Raw genomic sequence first — 14721 nt, 5'->3', positions numbered from 1 at the left:
AGCTGGCAGGACAGTGTAAGCAGATGGCCTCTGTGTTTATGACTGCAGTGTGTGTCCTGTTTCATCACTGAGTACAGAGTTGCTGGAGTCTGGTTATTCCAACCTACTGTTCTTTGTTAGCCTCTAAGGAGATTAATTTAAATCAAATTGAATAAATTAGGCATACTGTATGTTCTTACAAACAGTTTCTGCTTAACCTCATTAATTTCTTTCTTTAATTTTTTGGGTAATGTGGCTTTGTCGAAAATTTCACATCCTCATATTCTCTTCCAATGCTTCATGAAATAAGGCGTCAATATCACTGACGGCGAATTATGTACACTACTGTCCAAAAGTTTGAAGTCACTCAGAAATGTCCTTATTGTTGAAAGAAAACATTTTTTTTTCAATGAAGATAATATTAATCAGAAATACAGTCTAGACATTGTTAATGTGGTAAATGACTATTCTAACTGGAAACAGCTGATTTTTAATTGAATATCTACATAAAGGTCCAGAGGAACATTTCCAGCAACCATCACTCCTGTGTTCTAATGCTACATTGTGTTAGCTAATTGTGTTGAAAGGCTAATTGATGATTAGAAAACCCTTGTGCAATTATTTTAGCACACGAATAAAAGTGTGAGTTTTCATGGAAAACATGAAATTGTCTGGGTGACCCCAAACTTTTGAACAGTAGTCTATGTGAGTTAGCATCATAGGCCGTATCTAAAATTTGGTATATCTTTGTATATCAGTTTTGACGCCTCAGGTTTGGAGTGTGGCCTTTCGGTCTTTTGAAAAAGACCAAGATGTAGATCTGACTAGAAAACCCCAAACCGAGGACCCTACAAACAGTGATACAGATGCAACCTGTCAATTACAAGGTAGCCATGTTCTAAAACTTACTCAGCCTTATCATCTATTTTACTCTGTATTGACACATAATTTACAAAATGAATATTGTACCATATCATAGGAGACATAAAACTAGTGATTGAGACCATAAACTAATTAGGATGATGTATATGGAGGGAACAAATCAAAAAGGAAGTAATGTAATTTTCTTGTAGACATCTATACATTCCTACTGACTGCTTGAAAGAATACAGGTTTAAGGCATTTCTATACTTTCTAAACCTAAGGTTACATCTATCCTTTACAAGTCCCATAGCCAGACCATTCTGGCTGTACCTCATTATTTATCTGCAATAGTAGAAAAAAAAAAAACACTTACACTTCTTTGTATTTCTTTCTCACAATCACCTTGGGCAGAGCTAAGAGAAATGCCATGATTTGCCATGGTGTCACTTACACATTTAAACACAGAGTCACAAGGTGAAAACAATACCAGCAACGCTGCCATGGCAACTGACTAAGCTGGAGCTGGAGCCCTTTCTAACTAATATGTCTATCAGAATACATTACTGGGACAACTTTACATAACAAACATCCTGAGATAACACACACACTTAAACATGTTGAATCTTGAGGGACAAAGTGTTATATAACCTGCAACATAATGCAGTTCCAGGGCACACCATGAATAATTGAATAGTCTGTTTTACTGTAACAGCATGTTTGAGCTCCAGATACAAGGTTGGACATTCAAGGAATGTTTCTCTTTTACAAAGGTAGCTGATGCATACAGTACACATCCCTACATGTGTGAAAGAATAAAGCACAAAGTGGTCATTATGACTATGGCTGTAGGTTTTCTGCATATGTTTTGAGTAAATACTGCTATAAATCATGGTTCGCTATTTTCACTAACACAATATAAAGAAAGTGTTTAATAATCATGGGCTAAAAAATGTGGTTTGGAATAAACCCTGACCCTAACCCTAAAATCACAAGTGGAAAATCTTTACAATTTCTGTAATAATAATTCAACACTTAACAATGTGTTTCATTTTTGCGGTTTTACTAGAAAAGCCTTTTCCTTCAACTTTTACAGATAATTAAATAATTTGAACCAACATCATAGTTTTAGTTCATGCTTCAGCCCAGTATCCTATTTTTGTTAACAGGAGAGAAGAATTAAACAGACCTCAAATACCATCTCAAATCGCAAATGGGTACAAATGGCAGAAATGAATTTTTTTTTACTACTTTGTGCAGAAGAACAAGCTATAAACACAACACTGGGTCACTAAACAGGAAACTATTTATACATAATGAAAAAAACCTTAATTTAGCAGTGTTTATGTACACCTGACTATATTAAACCTCATCAGTACACACAGCAAAACCTATCAATCCGTACACTTGGGGTCCAGCTGGAACCCAGTAGTATTTCATCTGTTTCACATTTCTATACCTGTTCATATCCTCTCAATGTATATTTTCCTAAAATGTGTGTTGTCTATAGATACAAATGTGAAAGAAACAATGAAATTACTATTGATGATTACAAATGTGTATTGCCTACAGTATTAGTGTAAGAACTCCTGAAATGAAATGAAACACAATGCAACTGAAGCTGTCATCACAAGAGCAACATAACACAAACATACAGAAATAAAAGATGCACAGTCCAGCTGGGATCTGGCTGGGATCCGCATGTACCCCAGATTATTTTTTTATATATACACCACAAACCTGGTTGCAATCAAATAAGCTTTCATGTATGCGATGACAACTATATGGGTGACAACTACCTAAGGGGACTGAAAAGTCCAACTTGTAAATCAAAAAATATGACAAGTTATACATCCCTGGGGACTGCATGGACCACCCACTTATTTCCTTTTTATTAGTACGAATGTGTACATGTTTGACTGCATGTATGCACTTTTCTCATTCTCTGATTCGGCATGACATCAAACTAATATTCACTGATAGCACAGTAAATATGAATATGACATCCTAGCAGTCAGGTTTGTGGGTTTGCAGACAGTGATACCAGAGACAGTGAGGAACATCTGATGTGTCATCAGTAGGTCACAGTGACACACACAGCCAGCTCAGTTTGATCTTTGGACGTGCACTCTCATACAAAGCCATAATTAAAAGTTAGAGTGCAGTTTTGTTTCAGCTGTAGACATTGCTATGGAGCCATGAACTACACAAAAACAATACGAAAACCACCGACAGGAGAGATATAAAATGCAATGTTTCCCTGAGAAATCCTGGCTCCTTGTGGATGTTACTTTGAAACAAACCACTCACCTAAACATTGTTCCAGACCAAGCACACCCCAACTATGGTAGTCTCTCATAGTCTCACCTCATTATTGTTCTACTAAAAGGGGAAAAATGGTCTTGGTCATTTGTATTTTTTAAAATCAGTCACAAGTGTTTTTGATACAGTCTATGATGATCGAAAATAGAGAGAGTAAGATGGTTTCGGTGTAACACTTGCATGCAGAGAAGCAAGCACTACCATTAAAATGGCTAAACCACCAAATCAAAAAAGAAGGGAAAAAAAGAAACTAGCAGGCCTGCCTCACTGCATGGTCCAAATCCTCAGAAAAACTTTTCAGTGTGGTAAATTACTAACCCAGAGGTTATTGTTGGTGTCCTATCGTGATGGGAGATTTAAAAACAGTTACACATAGATAGCAGAAAAGGAAGAAATGTGGGGCCAGTGGCAGATATCCTCATCCTACATCCAGTAGGACCACTCCTCTGGTAGCAGCTCCTCTGGCTGGAATAATTCTCCCCGTTACGCTGCCAACATTTTTCAGGAATGATTTAACAAACATGACAAAGAGACCATGGTGTCGATTGAAGATCCACAGGATGCCCCAGAACAAGCCCCATCTACAGAACTCCCATCCAGCAACTTCAGAACCTCAAAGGTCTGCAGTCAACATCCTAGCGCCCGACACAAGAGGACACCTCCAGAGGGTCCAATGTCCCTGACCCAGGGAGACAGAGCAGGACAAGGAGGACCTTCATATTAATAGGCAGGTGGTTTTAATGTGTGCTGCATGGTGGCTTGGTGGTTAGCAGTGTCACCTTGCAGCTGGAAGATTCTCGGTTCGCGTCCTGTCCTGGGCACAGAGTTTGCACATTCTCCCTGTGCATGAGTGGGTTTTCTCCGGCTTCCTCCCACAGTCAAAAACATGCTGAGGTTAATTGGTAACTCTACATGGTCCGTAGGTGTGAATATGAGTGTGATTGTCTGTATATGTAGCCTCGTGATAGACTGGTGACCTGTCCAGTGTGTCCCCTGCCTTCACCCCAAATCAGCTGGGATAGACTCCAGCCCCTGTGACCCTAATGTATAGATAGATGTATAGATAATGGGTGGTTTTAATGTTGGGGCTGATCGGGGTACTGGAACATGTAATCTCTACAGAGGATTATTATTCTTTCAACTGAAATGTGAAACACTAGTTCATGAATGCATTACTGACAGTGCAGTGTGTACTGTACTGTTGTGAAGCCCTTTACAGAGCCACTTGACATTCTGCAAGCTGAGGACACTTTGTTGTACTAAATGGAAGAGGAGCACACGGTTTTACTTCATTTGTTAAACTAAGAACTAGTGCTTTACTTAGTTTTTCAGCATCTTACAAACATAAGGAAGCACACAGGACACTTCCAGATTCTAGTCTGACTGTTTGAAAAGGACATGGATCTAGCTTGCACTCTGTTGTGCTTCTCAGAGAGCACTGATGCACAGGCCGTCACACTGAGCCTTTTCATCTGAGGACACTTGTTTTCACAGAACACTCTACATAATTTTGACATTTATAATGAAAACATTTTTTTTTTCAAAGCTATCCCAAAAGAACATGATTGGCATTATTTCCTACACAATCTAGAGAAAGCATTTTGGTCTTTAGATTGGAAAAAGAACAATATAAAAAAGCAACTTTTACTTGTTGCTAAAATAGATTGGCATTAATGGCTCCTGCAGCAGCATCTTTAAACTACAAACCTATCGGTGACCACAAAAGCAAGCAGAAAGCACATTTTGGATCACTCTGTCTCTGCTCTCTTTGTGTTTTGTACAGTTTCTGGTTCAGATAAATAGTGTTATTTAGCAATTTTGTAAAAAAAACTAACAAGCATGCTTTTCAAACCCATTGGCGGGTTCTGGAGTTAAGAGGATTAATAACTACACTACTATTAAAAAGTTTGGGGTCACCCAGATAATTTCATGTTTTCCATGAAAACTCACTTTTTTTCATGTGCTAACATAACTGTACAATGGTTTTCTAATCATGAATTAGCCTTTCAACACCATTAGCTAACACAATGTAGCATTAGAACACAGGAGTGATGGTTGCTGGAAATGTTCCTCTGTACCTCTATGTAGATATTCCATTAAAAATCATCTGTTTCCAGCTAGAAAAGTCATTTACCACATTAACAATGTCTAGACTGGATTTCTGATGAATTTAATATTATCTTCACTGAAAAAAACTTTTTTTTTTTTTTTTTTTTTTTTTAAATAAGGACATTTCCAAGTGACCCCAGACTTTTGAATGGTAGTATATACACGGTATATAGCTATGAATATATAGATTTAAAAACAAAGATCAATTTACAGTCACAAATAGTAACTCATCGTATGCTAAAACAAACAAAGCAACACAAGACAAAACAAAAAAACTTCTAATGACATATTGCATTTACAATTCACTTCTGTCCTCATGTTTGGCAATGACTGTTACTCACCTTCACTTTTTGTTAATGTTTTCTCATAATGAGATAATGATTTACTTACAAGGCAATTACAAGGTCTCTATTTTTTTGCAATTACAGTTCACCTCCATAATACACACTAGTTCCTGTACTGATACTGATCTATATCATCGATTGTGATACATATGGTAACATGCAGAATCCTGTGAGGTGGGTCTATCTGAACAGGCAGGTTACCTCACTAGCCTCCCTACGCTTTTACAGATTTAAAACAACATGTGCCACTGTAAACTTCTGATGTAATTATCAGAGACAGCAGTCATTGTTCACATGGACACAAGAGGTCACTGACATAAACATGGAAACTGGGTCATTCCGTGTTTGAACAAACGACCAGAGCTGACAACTTTATCTGAGAACAGACTGCTACAACTGTGCAACTTTGACAACAATATGTTTAATGGGTTTATCTAATACAAGCAAGTTTCAAATACCCTAAACCCACAAGAGGATTTACAATCCTAAACAAATGCAGTTGATTGCAGTAAGTCTAATACACCAACAGGTCAAAGTAAAGGTTTAGATCAGCAGTGATATAAACCTGTGAACAGTAATTTGATCATCCACTACTGCACTTGGAGCTGAAATACAATGATCAGACTATATCCATCCATCCATTATCTATACACCGCTTAATCCTCATTAGGGTCACGGGGACTGGAGTCTATCCCAGCTGACTTAGGGTGAAAGCTGGGGACACCCTGGACAGATCACCAGTCTATCACAGGGCTACATATAAAGACAATCACACTCACATTCACACCTACAGACAATTTAGAATCACCAGTTACCCTCAGCAAGTTTTGGACTGTGGGAGGAAACTGGAGTACCTGGAGAAAACTCACTCATGCACAGGGAGAACATGCAAACTCCATGCAGAAAGATCCTAGGAAGGCCTGGACGCGAACCGGGGATCTTCTAGCTGCAAGGCGACAGTACTGACCACTGAGTCACTGTGCAGCCCTGATCAGACTACATGCTGTTTTAAAATATTCTAAGATGAAATGCAGACGTAGTTTGTAGACGAAGACAGTGTGGGAAACAATCTTCCTGCAGCAGTCACTGGAAATTATTCATTAAACTCAGAGGTGATGACACTGACAAACTGCAGCCACACTTTTAGAATTATAAACAAATAGAAGTGCCTTATAAATCCACAGAGGGCAGAGTCAGATTACCATCACTTTATTCTGTGCAGCTGCTCAGGTGACAGCCAATGAAAAAATTATTCTGATTAGGTGATGCATATGTCAAACCGTGGTGCTGCTCTTCATGAATGTATGCAACTGCAGCAGACTGCTGAAAACACAGCAGGGTGAAGATGATGCTGTGAGGAGGGAGGAGTCACTCAGTGCACCACGAGTGTTTTCAGTGCACAGTTATATCACCAAAGTGTTTGGCCTGAATCCATCCCAGTTGACTTAGGGTGAAGGTAGGGGGACACCCTGGACAGATCACCAGTCTATCGCAGGGAGAAAGACAGACAACCACTCACACGGACAATTTAGAATCATCCATTAACCTCAGCATGTTTTTGGACTGTGGGAAGAAGGTGGAGAACCTGGTGGAAACCAGCGCATGCACAGGGAGAACATGTCCAGGCCGGGATGAGAACCAGGATCTTCTAGCTGTGAGGTGATGGTGCTAACCACTGAGCCACTGTGCAGCCCCAAAAACTGCAACACTATTCTAAAATGATTAAAGCAAGGCATCCTGTTTTGTAACTCACATGCTTGTAGAGCCAACAAATTATGTAAAAATCTATCTCTCTACTTTTATAGCACATTTAGTTTCTCATTGATCGCACAACATTATCAGGGAAGCGTCTGGTTGCCATAAATGTATTCTTCAGCAAGACAACAGCCAGGTTCATGAACTATCTTCATTCACAATAAGAACAAGGAGGTCTGACCCACACAAAGTCCTGATCTCAACATCACTGAGTCAGTGTGGGAATGCATGAAGAGACAGAGGACAACAGGACAGACTGAATCCATGGAGGAACTGTGGCAAGTTCTCCAAGATGGATGTTCAAATCAAAAATGGACCTCATGTAAGTTATTCTCCCTACTACGTGCTGTATGAAGTTAACTGATAAAAACAATACACTGCATTATTTCTGAACACATCCTCACTTTACTCTCAGTGCCTAATGCACAATATGACCAAGCAGTGGTGTGCTGGCTGTTGGGCATTATGGGCCAAATCCTGGTGGATTGCTGCATAGATTGGCTGGTTACTAGCTTAATCTGTCTCTGTAGTGCAACCAACAAGTCCCGACAATGACAACTGTCCCATTAAAAATCCGACACATGGGAGTGTGCACAGACAGGTCAGTCTATATATGGCTAAAGTGGATCAAAACCAGCAGAGAAATGTCATAACATAGCACCAGAGAATATTCATAATCGTCCTGATATCAACAGACTTTTATGCAAATAGGTATTGATCCTACCTCATCTGAGACTTTCAATCTTCCAGCATTCAGCATCTACCAGCACAGTTCATGAATCTGTGTTTTTGTTGTTGTCCATGAATAGATCCAGCAGTTTGTACTGTCACATCTGTATCAAAACTCAAATCCACCACGGTCCAACAGACTGCTAAATCCTGCATAGCTCTCCAGCCATCCGTGCTGGCTGAAAGAATCTCCCAGCCTTTTCTTCAGATGGCTACTCTATCTTTCTGAAGCCCTTTGTCTGTCTCGGCCCCATTCAGCAATGCTGTATACTCAGCCAGTGCTGATCCCAGTGTGTGAGTTTGTTTGTCTAAATGGCCACTAGACTTCCTTCTATTCTTTACCAACTTAGTTTTCCTGCCTGTGTTGGTCGTACAGGGCTAAATATAGGGACCACACAAGGTAACGTGGAAAAAAGCAGAGCAGGAAATGTAGCACAATATGCTTGTGCGCACGTTCATGTTTGTCTCTGCGTATTTCCCTCTATTGGATCCCACAAACAGTCCGAATAACCTCATCTATCGCATGGTCAGTAAAATACACAGTTGCAAGTTGGATGAGCTGAAGGGATTTCATTATTTTAGATATTCAGAGAGTGATATTCCACAAATGCGTGTGTGTTAGTGCATTGTTGCTGTGTACTTGTGTGAGTGGGACAACCCATCCCATATTCCACTCTAATGACGTTGTACACATTGTTTTGTCTCTCTGAGCTTCTAAAAATGTCTGCCTAAACAAAAGAACTCACAGCACATCCTGCTGCTGGGCTGGACAAAAAGAACTGAACTCCATTTTTTATTGTCTCACACTGAATTTCAGCAAGGGGCTGTACAACAGCTACTGTCGGGAACGCTGGAATTTAGTGTGTTATTTAGAGCAGGGGCAAGTGGTGTTGAGAAGTGATTGCAGTTTGATTCCATGATACAAAATGGGGTTATTGCAGCAAATGTGTTGGGACACAGTGAACAAACAAAGGGAAATAGAGACCAATTTAGCCCTGTAGATGTAATGTCTTTTTTAAAAAAAAAGATCATTTAACCATTCTGACAAAAAGTTAAGCTTAAAAATTATTTCTATACACTGCCGTTCAAAAGTTTGAGGTCACTTGGAAATGTCCTCATTTTGAAAGAAAATGTTTTCTCAATGAAGATATTAGCAAATGAATAAGCAATACAGTGTACACATTGTTAATGTGGTAAATGACTATTCCAGCTGGAAACAGCTGATTTTTAATGGAATATCTACATAGAGGTACAGAGGAACATTTCCAGCAACCATCACTCCTGTGTTCTAATGCTACATTGTGTTAGCTAATGGTGTTAAAAGGCTAATTGATGATTAGGAAACCCTTGTGCAATTATGTTAGCACATGAATAAAAGTGTGAATTTTCATGGAAAACATGAAATTGTCTGGGTGACCCCAAACTTTTGAACAGTAGTGTTTGTCTGGACTTTGGCTGGGCTCCTCCAGGCATGGCTTTTGTGGTGTGTGCTTCAATTTTTAGGGCTGGTTGCTATGTCCATTTCTCTTAAACAGTCTATGGTCTTGTTCCAGCCATCACTGCAATCTGTAGACTTCTATGACAACAGTGCTAGCTTCTGTTTGCTTCAGCTGCACTGTTCCTTAGTTCCCTCCCTCGTGATGATCTGAAAACTTTCTCTGGACTCCAGCACTACCAGGCTTCCCTCGGTAAACCCTTGGCAGCTTCAGCTGTGGCTCAGGTGGAAGAGCAGGTTGTCCACTAATTGATCCTGGCCCCTCCACATGCTGAAGTGTCCCTGGGCAGCTTGTCTTTGCATGGTAGCCATTGCTATTGGTGTGTAAATGTGTGTGAATGGGTGAATGATAAATGCACTGCAAAACCTCTGTAGAACCTAGCTATGGTTAAAAGACTCTATAGATATGTAGAGTCTTTACCATTCAGTCCACCTTTGGGTATAGGCTCTGCCTAGATTCCTGACCTGCCCGTGATTCAGTTGGCTCTGCTCAGCTCTGTATCACAACCCTCAGGCAAGTTTCCCTGCCTGCTCCTGCATCAGCCTGCCCTGCTCCACCACCAAGTCCAAACCTTAACTACACTCACCTGCCTGCCCCAGCCTTGGCCCAGTCATCTAATGGATCAGCCCCAACCCAGCTGACTCAGGGTGAAGGCAGGGGACACCCTGGACAGATCACCAGTCTGTCACAGGGCTACATATAGAGACAAACAATCACACTCACTTAGCTTAGTACTCAAATAGAAATAACAAAGAATGCTGAAGTTTAGCTGAATTTAATACAATGCTTCAGTCTGAGTTAGCTATAATAATGTTTTTATTAAAATCAAGTAGCATTTTATAAGACAATCTGCAAATTACGTTCATACGTTGTATGAATTCAGAGCAATGGCCCTGGAATGACTGCAACTTAAGAAGACCAAACATAAGTAACTAAAATAATATTCTCACAACAAAACATTTAGACATGTTGCAAAGTGACAAAACAACCAAATACAGAAATGATGTGGAACAAACAGAAATGTGTCCTTGGGATAATCAAAAGTGAAAAACACAGCTGGGAACCATTTGCTATTGCTGTGGACACTAATGAATTACTGAGGTCAACTCTCCAACAGTGGTCTTGGAAAATGAGATCAAATTTAAGTATTTTATTTGTTTAACAATATGTGACCACATGATTCACATATTATCACAGATATCTGTTACTAAGCCTGCAGCATTAATTTATATGCAGTGTTTCAAGAGGTTTTTCCTAAAGGTTCTCAAAAAAAAGTCTAAGTATGAAAAGTAAAGAGAGGAAATGAGAGGACAGGTTACATTTTATAACTGTGTGGTTAAAATAATTAACACAACTATAGTTTCCTCATTAGACATTAGGATTACTCATCTTTAATCTATATTGTGGTGTATTACATGGCTTTATTTTATTGTAGTTTTTCAATAAGTAATAAGTAATCTCTTTTTAAAAGGCCACTAAGGCAAGAAGACAGACAACAAGAGATCCAACTGGCTGTGAGATGCAGTCAAAAGAAGCACCTCTTATTCAAACTGTAATGAAAAACACAAAGCAAATGTAGTATAAACTTCTCTGTCTCTTTTCATTTTAATTTCCAGATGAAGAAACTTGTCTGTGTAGCTCCTCCCAGAGTGTTCAACCTCAGTGCACCACAAGTGTTTTGGCAGCGCTCTCAGCCCAATACACAGTCAATGCAGATATAGTTCATGCAAAGGTCACATGAGGAGACTTAAAGGGCAAAAGTCCTTGTTCACTCTGTTAGCCTGTGGAGGATGTAGACAGCTTTCTGCCTTTTCCACCAAGCTGCCAGGCTGTAAAACACTTCCAGATCTAAAAAGTAGAAAAAAAAATCATTAAATCTGTGTGCCTCTGATTCAGGGCTGGATTAAAAATGAACAACTCAAAGACCAACTTGCAGGTTGGTCAATGAATTAATGAATTAATTTAAAAAAAAACAAAAAAAAAAAAAAACAAAAAAAAAAAAAACACTGATATATTCATGCCAGTAGTTGAAGAGTAAGAACTATGACAGTAGTTTAAATACTGAAGAAGTCAAAAATGTATATTCATGTGTATATGATGGACCATAGATTTGTAACTATGTTTCCGCCTGGTGGCAAAAAGACCAGGAACAGACAAGGATCAGGAAAAATTAATTAGAAATTAACCAGTGAGGAACTTGATGCATGTCTTGGTGAGTAGCCAATCATTCATTAACTTTTCAAACCATCATTTTCAAGAACTGATAATTATCCATCCATCCATCCATTATCTATACACCGCTTAATCCTTAGGGTCATGGGGGTTGGAGTCTATTCCAGCTGACTTAAGGCAGGACACCCTGGACAGGTCACCAGTCTATCACAGGACTACATATAGAGACAAACAATCACACTCATGCCTACAGGCAGTTTAGTGTTACCAATTTACCTGAGCATGTTTTTGACTGTGGGAAGAAGCCAGAGTACCTGGACATGCACAATGAGAACATGAAAACTCCAGTTCGCAGAAAGATCCTGGGAAGGCCAGGACACTAACAGGGGGTCTCCTAGCTGCAAGGTGAAAGTGCTAACCACCAAGCCACTGTACAGCCCTGATAATTTTACATTTTGTGCAAAATTCAACCCGTAACTTTACCTGTAATGCAGCTTTAGGGCCCCTCTGTGGTTATTGATTTCCACCCTCCACACTGTTTCTTCCTTTAGAGTATGGAGATCTATGAATTCCCTGCCTCTTTCCCATTCACAGCAGCTCACCTCTGACTCTGGTCAAACACTGTAAAACTATTCTGCACTACACAATAGCATACTGGGAGTAATTCACGCATACATGTCTGAGACAGAGAGCAGTTCTGAAGAAGAATGAGAATGCAGTTAATCGGATGGATTTCCTAGGTTTGTTATGAATGAAACTCTAAAAGTCTGAATCTGTGTTTTTGAGATCAGCAGTGGTGCACTGCAGTTTCAAGTGAAATGCTTATTTCACTCATGATGTGTCTTGAAGCATATAAAACACCATATGGAAAAGTTAACAAGGTATGACAACAAAAACAAAACAGTACTTAGTTTTCATCAAAGGGGCCTTTTAAATCTTTTCAAGACAATTTAAGTGACATCAGGACACAGTAACAACTGCTTAGAATATGTGGGCTTAAATTTAAATAAAACATCTGATCAGCAAGAGCAGATGTTTGTACACCTGAACTATGCTTTGAGGTCAACAATCACCTGTCAGACTGCATCTTTTGCTTCAGTGCTAAACCTACGATGATGCTGTTTTTCATCAGTATATGCATCATCAAACAGAGACAAGCTCCATCAAAGCATAAAATACAGTGTGACCACTGACTGCTGGGAGGTGTTGCACAGAAACACAACAAGAACTGAAACTGAATTTCAAATAGCCCACTTGAGCGTGTGCTTTGTGGCAAAATCACAACTCGACTATCAACCTAAATACATGTTTTGTGATGCGTAGTTGAATATATGTATGTTTTGTGGTCTACAGCCAACATAAATGCCTAGTCTTTTGACACATGCCACTGTTAGAGAATGCACCTACCTTACTGTGACCCAGGTAAACATCCCTACCAGGTGACCTCTGCCCCAGAAGTCATGATCCCATAGCATCAGAGCTTTTCAGAATAACCAACGGTACACAAAACATTGAAGTGCTGCAAGTTAACTGTCTGCCCAAGAACTCCCACAAATACCCTCCTTGCCTTTTTCACACACACAGTCTATAAATAGATTCTGGGTTTACTGGAAACAAAGGTTGGTTTGCAGGACAGCTCTGCAAATATCACTGAGTAGCCGGAGGGGAGGAGCAGACTGAATCTAATCCACAGGAGCAGTGAACACGTTCTTATGCAAGTGATTCAACTGTTCTCTCCTTTAAAGCCAAAACACGGTACATTTGGTCAAAAGTGAGTAAAGATGATGTCACCTGTTGGTCTGTGCCATTTTAAAGCCTTGAGTTTGGCACGTGGCCCTGGCAACTTGGTCTGACTAAGAATTCCCAGACACTAAGAATGCCCTTATAGTAGCTGCTTGACAATCACAATGTAGTTCTGTCTTAAAATTTACCCTTAGTCTGTTTTTCTCTAAATGGGACCATAATTGACAAAATTACCATCAGGCTGTCTACAAACACCTGTATACAGGAACCAAAACTCATTCTATCCGGTTTACCTGCTGATGAAGTGTGTAGAACCTTTCTGACCAGTTTTCCTGGGATGATGCTCAGTCTGACGTAGACTTGATGGCTCCAGTTGTCTGAACTTTGGCTTAACTAAAAGCCACTGACAATGAAAACAGCAACAGTGGGCACATGAAACTCGACTGGCGCCTTCCTAAAGGTTCCTAAATGTCATAAATCCCAACACATAACACAATGACAATAAGGAAAAACATGCTGTAGTCACCACTAAAGACAACAAGGTCACTTCCACGCACTGCACCACTACTGGAAAGTGAAGCCAAAATATGGTGGAAATGTGTACTGCCATCTTGAGGCGATGAAATTCTCTGCAAGCACAGTCTACGCAGTGGCTCTAGGCCTAGGAGGGCCCATGTGAAGGCCGGTTTTCAGTTTGTCGCCCTGTTCATAATTCCTAATGGTAGGCTTGGTCCTGCCCAAATGTGAAGACACACCCCTTGAACATCCAGTAACCCAGCCACTATAACCCATGCATGTACTACTGAGAACTTAAACCTGACCTGGTTTGCAGTTGGAGGTGTTATTCTATAATGGCAGTCTATGTGAAAATACCTGCTTTTTTTTTAACTTAGCAATAACTTGAGTGGGCACTACACAGCAAAGTGGCATCGAGGCTGGGTTACAGCATTGCATCAGCTGTCTTAATACATCCATGGCACAATTACTGAATAAGCTACTTCTTTTCATCCATTGCGGCGCACTGACTGTTGTGCACTTAGCTTGCTAGGCATAACAATTTAATGTTAACACTAAATAAGTTTGCCTTGAAACTACAAACTTAAGTTTACTGAACTCGGCCTGAACTCTGCAGCTACCCCTGCAGACATAACGGATAGATTAGAGTAAGAATGCACACAGTCAGAGGCAGAACAAGCTAATACTGAAAAACA

The 14721-nt window shown here is 39.9% G+C and overlaps 1 protein-coding gene across 3 annotated transcripts in view; it reads right to left on the bottom strand.

Moving 5' to 3' along the window:
• The window catches only part of rasgrp3 (RAS guanyl releasing protein 3 (calcium and DAG-regulated)), a 50604-nt gene extending 37233 nt beyond the window's left edge, over positions 1–13371 (bottom strand). The window contains exon 1 of one of the 3 annotated variants that reach the window (XM_035942172.2): positions 13175–13371. The gene's annotated coding sequence lies outside the window, so the exon portion shown is untranslated. Of the gene's footprint in view, positions 1–8094; positions 8364–13174 lie in introns of those variants that run through there. The other 2 variants (XM_055018961.1, XM_023296274.3) reach the window with 2 other exon arrangements.
• Between the last annotated feature and the right edge of the window lie 1350 nt (positions 13372–14721).

This window comes from Amphiprion ocellaris, chromosome 16, assembly GCF_022539595.1.
Source record: "Amphiprion ocellaris isolate individual 3 ecotype Okinawa chromosome 16, ASM2253959v1, whole genome shotgun sequence".
Taxonomy (NCBI): domain Eukaryota; kingdom Metazoa; phylum Chordata; class Actinopteri; family Pomacentridae; genus Amphiprion; species Amphiprion ocellaris.
Note: the sequence above shows the minus strand (reverse complement) of the source record. Positions and strands in the feature narration are given on the sequence as shown.